We start from the raw sequence: 6,000 nt of genomic DNA, 5'->3' as shown, positions 1-6,000 counted from the left end.
TAGGCACAAGCTCTCTCTCTTCCTCTCTGTCCCTTCATCTATATCTCTACCGCTCTCGCTATCTATCTTTCTCTCTCTTTCTCTCACTGCACATCCCCCATAAAGGCCCAGTATAAAGGGAAAGGGAAACTACCAGTAACTTGCTGAGGGCTACAAGCAATGTGAATGGTTTCCTTATATAGACCTACGCTCATAAATGTTTCACATCATGCACTTTTATGTATTATGTAGCCCAGGCAGCAGTGCCTCTCTTATGGCTATTACTCCAATGTTTTACAATTATAATATTCTAGACTAAATAGAGGCTATTATGGTGAGTATATTCATCAAGAAATACGTGTCCCCATATCCTCGATATGATTTATTTAGATCTCTTCTTGTTATTTCTTAGGCTGTCCGTTGGTGGGCGCTAAGTGGAGGAGGCCGTTGGAGCGAATGGATAGGACGCCTGCCTCCATCACATGGTCCAGCGTAACCGAGAAACCTCGAGCACAGATGGAGCAGGACGGGAAACCGAGAGACGAGCCCCAGTGGAAGCGGCGAGAAGCATCCTCTGAAATAGAAACATAAGCTGCCCCCTTCTGCAGCAGAAACGGAAAAACGGACGCAAGAAAAAAAGCAACAACAAAACCGACAGTTTTGCACAGTGTCATGCTGCTTTCGCGTTTAATAAAATCACGGAAGAGTCAGGGAAGGTTGTGAGTGAGTGGGGGGGTGGATCTTTGCAGATAATGAAATCCAAGGCGCTTGTTGTCCCAAGTGAATTGATTTGAAGAGCTTGCAGAGACACAGAGCGACCGGGATGCCGCCCAACATCGCTCCTCCTATTCATCCGCGAGGTTAAGTGAGTATAATTGTTGGGGGGGGTATACTTTTATACCGTTTGACACCTCTTCCATTTGTGGTCTACTTTTGATCAACATTGTTTGTGTTCCGTCAGTGATGTGACGGGCCACTATGAGAGCGGTCAGAGTATTCTAGGCGATTCCACCTGTCTGATCAATGATTCATACTCAGCAAAGTGCTCTAGACAATCAGTCAGTGATGTGAGGAACTTGTTTCTTTCCTTTGGGAATTGCGCGCGTCCCCGATAATGGTCGAAATGTAATGTGTTAACACTTCATTAATTCATACACAGTGCACAATAATTCTGATTTAGAGGTCAGGCCAGTGCAGTTTGAACTTTTGAACATGTGTCGTAGGCTACTTAACAATTACAATCAGAAAGATGAATGAATAGATGCCCACGGTTAGTGGAGCGTCATCATCAGTTCTGAAGCACACAATTAATGGTCTGACAGACAGCAGGGGAGAGAGGTGCAGATCAAGATGTTATTCATTAATGGTCTGAAAGACAGCAGGGGAGAGAGGTGCAGATCAAGATGTTATTAATTAATGGTCTGAAAGACAGCAGGGGAGAGAGGTGCAGATCAAGATGTTATTAATTAATGGTCTGAAAGACAGCAGGGGAGAGAGGTGCAGATCAAGATGTTATTAATTAATGGTCTGAAAGACAGCAGGGGAGAGAGGTGCAGATCAAGATGTTATTAATTAATGGTCTGAAAGACAGCAGGGGAGAGAGGTGCAGATCAAGATGTTATTAATTAATGGTCTGAAAGACAGCAGGGAGAGAGGTGCAGATCAAGATGTTATTAATTAATGGTCTGAAAGACAGCAGGGGAGAGAGGTGCAGATCAAGATGTTATTAATTAATGGTCTGAAAGACAGCAGGGAGAGAGGTGCAGATCAAGATGTTATTAATTAATGGTCTGAAAGACAGTTCAGGGGAGAGGTGCAGAAGACCTGTGGTCAGACAGCAGGGAGGGACTGGGTCTCCCTCAAGATGTTATTAATTAATGGGAGAGAGGTGCAGATCAAGATGTTATTAATTAATGGTCTGAAAGACAGCAGGGGAGAGAGGTGCAGATCAATATGTTTTTATTTAAGTCATGACCTCATTATCCTGTCCAGGCTTGATGCAGCCTGTCTGTTCTAGATGTAGATGAAGACCTGTGTTTAGTAGATTGGCTTGAAGAGGGTGTGAAGGGACTGGGTCTCCCTTTTAAAACATAATGGACAAATTATGCATATTTATAGTCATCAACGGGAGAGAATTGATTCCCAGCTATTCTCAGAGTAATGTTGTGTGTGTGTGTGTGTGTGTGTGTGTGTGTGTGTGTGTGTGTGTGTGTGTGTGTGTGTGTGTGTGTGTGTGTGTGTGTGTGTGTGTGTGTGTGTGTGTGTGTGTGTGTGTGTGTGTGTGTGTGTGTGTGTGTGGGAGGGAGGGAGGGAGGGATGCACAGCGGGTTTCACGGTGCATATAGATGAATGGATTCCTCTTACTATGCAGCAGGGGTTCCCAGCTTGTCGTGTGTGTGTGTGTGTGTGTGTGTGTGTGTGTGTGTGTGTGTGTGTGTGTGTGTGTGTGTGCTTCACCCCATTACACTCATTGTGTTGATTTAAGCAGGAGAGTCACCCCAGAGAGCTGTGCTCCTGTTTCTCTCATTATGAAGTGATGCCCAGAATCACTTTTACACTGACAATCACACCAGGAGGAAGTTGGTTGAGAGCAGAGCTATACTCAGCAACATTACCAACTGAAACAAATGCAGTCTTCTTTCCAGACAGGAGGTTGTTTGGGGCGGGGGGTCAAATAATTAGTTACCTTGTCTGATGCATGAGGAGTCACAGAGACACTTAGACTTTATTTCAAAGTCCTAATTTGGTCTTAAATCCTGCATACAACACAGGTTCTATCTCCAGGCTATTATCTCCACCCACGTAATGTCATGCACCGACACACACACACACACACACACACACACACACACACACACACACACACACACACACACACACACACACACACACACACACACACACACACACACACACACACACACACACACACACACACACACACACACACACACACACACTAAGATGTACTGATCTACTGCATACTTACACTGTAGAATTTCTAAGAACTGACAAACCTCTCTTGGTTCCATAGCATGTCTCTCCAGAGCCCTTCTCCAGGCATGATATCTTAAAGATTAAGCCTTTCTCTCCTGCAGGCGGAACGAGGGTCCTCTCTACGGGGTGACAGAACAGTCAGCCAGACCCAGCTGGGCCTGGGGACAATTTCAGAGACCGCAGAACATCTCTCTGTCTCTCTTTTTTTAGATTGGATTGGCACCCTGGCAAATTAAAGTGTGTGTGTGTGTGACAGGACTCCAGACTAACATTTTCCCCTGGTGGCCCTAGTGACAGAAACTTTTTCAGTTGGTGGCACCAGCCCATGATTTGTTCGCACAATCATTTTATAAAGTCATTCACAGTGCTTTATTAGGAGGTGTAACTGAGATGGTATTCAATAAATACGTTGTTTCATCTAACATGTCCATGCAGGAATGGACGATTCAAGATATTTTGATGGGCAACCTAATCCAGTGATCGCCACAAACTTTGGCCAGACATTAGGCTATTGTTTTCATATTTTACTGTTTAAATAGGGCTCCAGAATTTTCTGAATTTTCTTTTGTTCAATAGAGATGAATTTGTCCATTTATTTGGGAAAGATTCACTACCTGAGTAAGTGGAAACTCTAAAGACAGCTACATCGCTAACTCAAAACATAATACCCACTGCTGGTAGCCATGTACAATATTCATCTAATAGTAAGTTCAATGTCCTAAAAAAAAACGTTGCAGTTGTAGCCTAGGCTACTACCCATTGAAGCCTGCACTCACAATGGCTGATGCAAATTTTGCTTCGTATCTCAAAGCCAGGAGTTGTTGTTTCCAAAGCACCTTTTTTTCTTCCCGCAATTAGATTCTGAAATATTACAGCCTACAATCAGATGTAAAAAATAATGATCCCGGAGGGGAGGAGTGAGTGGCTCGCTCATCACAGGGCCCAGCGAAACAGGCACAGGGACAGGGCAGAAACTTTAATAACCTGAATCATGAGGATAATGAACATTACTGTTTCACAAAATCATGGTTTTAGTAGGCAACAAAAAAAAACCCTCTTGTTCGGAGTGAGGTGAGCATGTTGAATGTGTTGCTCATACCGATGTGACCAATTAAAAGTGTAACTCACAGATCCAAGGCAAAAGGATCGCAAAATGTGACTAAAAGTGACTCGTTTCAGGAAACTAGGCATATGTTACGCGTCACTACTTCACAGGAGAGGCATTTGTAAAGATGTATTTTTTTATCAAAATGCGTTTTTGGGCAGAAATGCCTTCTGGAACATGTGAATTTTCATGTGCCTTAATAACAAACTTGTAAATACACATACAATTGTCTAGTTGGTTTAGCCATGGAAAAAGTCAGGAACCTTCCCGCTAGCCATGATTGGCTGACATAGGTGGGCTGGACATGCCAAGAGATGAGTTTGGATTGGTCTGCCGTGTAGCATGCTTCTGTCTATAATATGAGCTGGTCAGTATGTGTAGGTAATCCTTTCTATAGTGGCTTTTTTGAAAGATGATCCACTTTCTGGAGGACCGAGTTTTGACATCAATGGAATGTCCAGTGGAAGCAGAGTATGATAGCTAAGGAGATGGAGAAAATTCTGCCGCTTGATTGCAAATATGTGGAGGGTGTCACGGCTTTCGTCGGAAGAAGAAGAGGAGTCGTTGGACCAAAATGCAGCGGGGTATGTGTTCATCTTTATTAGCTTCACTGACTGAACACTGAATACAAAATAACAAAAAGAATAGCCGAAACAGTTCTGCAAGGTGCAAACAAACACTAAACAGAAAATAACCACCCACAACTAACAGTGGGAAAACAGGCTACCTAAGTATGGTTCTCAATCAGAGACAACGAAAGACAGCTGCCCCTGATTGAGAACCATACCTGTCCAAAACATAGAAATATAAGACCTAGACATACAAAGATAGACATACAAACATTCTAATGCCAAAAAATAGAAACATACAAAGCAATCTACGGTCAGGGCGTGACAGAGGGAGTCAAAAAGAGAACACACAACGCTGCTTTATAAAATATCTGTCTCCGGATTATATCTTCAAACTAAGGGCAACCATGGCATCTGTAACAGAGAGGGGAATGGTCCATCCATGTATTCGCGTAAGAGAGTCTAGCTAGCTACATTTTCAGGAATTATACGTTCATACTTTTGTCAGAAAGTCGTTTTCATTGCAAATGACTGTGTACTTTTAGCTAGCTAGCTAACGTTAACTGGCTGTCTCACTAGCTAAGTGTATGATCTGTTTAATAATATTATTCGTATCTCAGAGCCATTTGCATTGCTAGTTATAGCTTAATGATAGCTAGCTAACATTGAACCTAGTTGGTTAGTTTCAGCTACCAGCAGATTCATGCAGGGTAGTAATTTAGGAGTTGGGATTATGTTTAGTGATTGCTAGCTAGCTTACAGGTCTAAACAAAAGACTCCACTATGCAAGTAACCATTTCACTGTAGCATTTTTATTTAACTAGGCACGTCAGTTCAGAAGAAATTCTTATTTACAATAACGGCATAGGAAGAGTGAGTTAACTGCCTTGTTCAGGAGTAGAAGGACAGATTTCTACCTTGTCAGCTCGGGGATTTGATCTAGCAACCTTTTGGTTACTGGCCCAACACTCTAACCACTAGGCTACCTGCAGCCCCATTTAGACCTTCTGTATCCTGTGCATATGACAAATAAACGTTGATTGTATTGAATGTTGTGTGTGAGGAACAACATGACCTGCACCAAAGTCAAATTAGGATATAACGTGACAGTGTCTAAGTTCTAAAATTCTCCAATAGAATGTCCTGTTTTATTTTGTCACACCCACAACCGTACACTATTTTCTGCTTGCCATTAATTTGACTTATTTTCCTGTAATAATGAATACAAATGAGCTAAAGTTAAGACATTGTCAGCTATATGATATGGCCATCATTTGTACTGGCTAGCCTGCTAACTTAACTTCTTAAGGATAGGGGGCAGTATTTCCCCTTTGGATGAATTGCGTGCCC

The 6,000-nt window shown here is 42.6% G+C and overlaps 1 protein-coding gene across 1 annotated transcript in view; it reads left to right on the top strand.

Moving 5' to 3' along the window:
* Positions 1–348: 348 nt before the first annotated feature.
* The window catches only part of LOC118372350 (uncharacterized), a 123,408-nt gene continuing 117,756 nt past the window's right edge, over positions 349–6,000 (top strand). Inside the window, exon 1 of the mRNA XM_052463972.1 lies at positions 349–844. The gene's annotated coding sequence lies outside the window, so the exon portion shown is untranslated. The remainder of the gene's footprint in view (positions 845–6,000) is intronic.

The sequence above is a fragment of the Oncorhynchus keta genome, chromosome 15 (assembly GCF_023373465.1).
Source record: "Oncorhynchus keta strain PuntledgeMale-10-30-2019 chromosome 15, Oket_V2, whole genome shotgun sequence".
NCBI lineage: Eukaryota > Metazoa > Chordata > Actinopteri > Salmoniformes > Salmonidae > Oncorhynchus > Oncorhynchus keta.
Note: the sequence above shows the minus strand (reverse complement) of the source record. Positions and strands in the feature narration are given on the sequence as shown.